General features: G+C 41.8%; 1 pseudogene; it reads left to right on the top strand.

Annotated features, from left to right (window-relative positions):
* Nucleotides 1-605: 605 nt before the first annotated feature.
* Nucleotides 606-1,552, top strand: LOC121036480 (40S ribosomal protein S2-like; annotated as a pseudogene).
* The last annotated feature ends 1,212 nt before the right edge of the window (nt 1,553-2,764 follow it).

Below are 2,764 nucleotides of genomic sequence, written 5' to 3'. Positions count from 1 at the left end.
TGTCACTCCTCTTCTTGATGCCAGGGGAGAGTTGAGTTTCACAACTCTGGGAATATAATGTACTTGGTATAGTCTCAAATGGAACTCTAAATGTGTTTCCCTTTAGGAATTACATGGTGGAATTCCTCCACACGTGGTGAATACATTCTCCCCAGTGCCTTGGAACCTAATCGTCACATGATAATGGTTGCATAGAAAGTATGTTGAACAACTGACTTGGGGGTGATTTGGGGAAAATTGTAATTGCCTGGACTTCTGGCACTATTCATATTCCTATACTATTTATATTCACTTAGTATCAAAATAAATGGTGATTTTAAGAAATATAGCAGTTTTGAAACAAAATAGACTACTGTTACAGGCGTGGTATAGCCATCAAGTCAAAAGTGAATGGCGAAGTACAGAAGACTGACCTCCGAGTGTGGCCTTCATCCCACATTTACAAAGTATTGTAATTCTAGAATTTCACCAAAAGATAACTGTGTGAAACCTGTGAAATCAAGGTAACTAGGAATAATTTTGACTTTTATTTTTCACCACTCCTGCCCCTAAAACTCAATGTATATTAGAAAGCAGATTTAGCTTCTTCTCTGGGAAAACACCAAATGGTGGATGACACTGGTGGGGCCCTGGAATGGGAGGCCACAGGGGGGCCAGGGCATCTGGGGCCAGGGCAGGCCAGGGTGGGAGTCGGGTGGGGAGGTGGCCTGGTCCGGGGCTGGGGTGGGGTTGGGGTGGGTCTGGGGTTGGGGCGGGGCCGCGGAGCTAGTGGAGGCAAAGCCTAAGGTGAGGAGTGGATCCCGGTCACCAAGCTGGCCACCTGGTCAAGAACATGAAGATCAAGTCTTTGGAGGAGATCTATCCCCATCAAGGAATCTGAGATCATTGACTTTTTCCTGGGGGCATCCCTCAAGGATGAGATTTTGAAGATTATGCCCCTGCAAAAGCAGACCCATTCTAGCCAGTGGACCAGGTTCAAGGCATTTGTTGCCATCAGGGATTACAATAGACACGTCGGTCTGGGTGCTAAGTGCTCCAAGGAGGTAGCTGCTGCCATCCATGGGGCCATCGTCCTGGCCAAGCTTTCCATCATCCTGGTTCAGCGAGGCTACTGGGGGAACAAGATTGGCAAGTCCCACACTGTCCCATGAAAGGTGACCGCCCCTGTGGCTCTATGCTGGTGCACCTCATCCCTGCCCCCAGAGGCACTGGCATTATCTCAGCCCCTGTACCCAAGAAGCTACTGATGATGGCTGGTATGGATGACTGCCACACCTTGGCCAGGGCCTGCACTGCCACCCTGGGCAACTTTTGATGCCAGTTTTGATGCCATTTCCAAGACCTACAGCTATCTCACCCCTGACCTTTGGAAAGAGACTGTGTTCACTAACTCTCCTTATCAGGAATTCACTGACCATCTTGTAAAGACCCACACCTGAGTCTCGTGCAGAGGACCCAAGCAGATTTAGAAGTATACTGTGTTTTATTAGGTTATTTATAAAAATGTATTTTGGTATTTTATTAATTTAAATAAATTTTTAATTCCAATTCATTAATATAGAGTGTTATATTAGTTTCAGGTGTACAATAATTCTAGGTTATTTATGTTTTTTAGAAATTCTTCCTAAAGGAAATGTTGTCTATTGAACTGCTATTGAACTGTCTATTCACTGCTGTCCTTTGGGGGTTAGTGAGAAATAAATGGGTGATAAAGAAAAGAAGTTGTTGTACTGTTGAAATTGAATGTACAGGTTAGAAAAGTTCTGTGGCTTCAAGATTGGCGATGGATTTCATTAATTACAATTAAAAACTTGCAGTGGAAACCACCTAGGAAATAAATCTTTAGAGTAAAGTGCGAACAGCTTTTCAGAAAGGAATTAAGTGATTAAGTGGCCCCAAATGGTCTATCACATAATTGTATAATCATATGGATATTTTCTTTGATGAAAGAAAGACAGATAATTTGAGGACTATAAATAGGGAAGCAGACTGGGACAAATAAGCCAGATATAGGAAGGTCTTTTCTTCTTCAGCCAAAATCTTCCTATTGATGCATTACCATTTTTAATGGATGGTGGAAATTAAGTTTTCTCTAAAAATGAAGTCTCTAGTGTATGAGTTACATCTTTTACTATTCTATTTTTGCAATCTAAATTTTTGCCTTTCTAAAGGCAACTTTATAGAAAGATACTTTCAAAAGTATCAGGCAAATTATGAATAAAAAGCGGTTGGGACAAGCTGAGAAGAACAAGGATGAACACCCAGCTCCTTGGAACTCCCTATCTGCTAAAATGTGATGCCACCCCATTCAAGAATCATTTGATAACATTACTTTGATCTTTAAATGTACTCAGTTGAGTTTTGTTTTTTAACACTAGAGAGAAGGCAGGGTTCAGAGTCCAGGAGACTAGGTATGGGTTTAATGGGTTTGATATCCAAAGATTCAGGTCCATTTTAAGAGACTCACAAAGAAAAAGATCCAAGAACATTAGCCAGAGTTCCAGGCCCTCAGAGATCAGTTGAAATCTGGGTTTGTGGGTGTCCAGGGGCTTTAGCGACAGGAAGACAAAAGGGGTAGGATGTGTGTAGGCAAGAGCAGGCAATGATATGAATGGGTTTCTAATATTTTACAATACAAGAAATGAGTCCTATAAATGTACACAAAAACCTGGCTTTAAAAAAGGTAAAATTAGGTTTATCCAATGATGTTACAGAGAAGTATTCCTGATGATTGGAGGAGACAGGAAACTGAACAAATGGTGTT

This window comes from Herpailurus yagouaroundi, unplaced genomic scaffold (genome assembly GCF_014898765.1).
Source record: "Herpailurus yagouaroundi ecotype Mexico unplaced genomic scaffold, PumYag 162, whole genome shotgun sequence".
NCBI lineage: Eukaryota > Metazoa > Chordata > Mammalia > Carnivora > Felidae > Herpailurus > Herpailurus yagouaroundi.
This window is presented reverse-complemented; position numbering and strand designations above follow the sequence as displayed.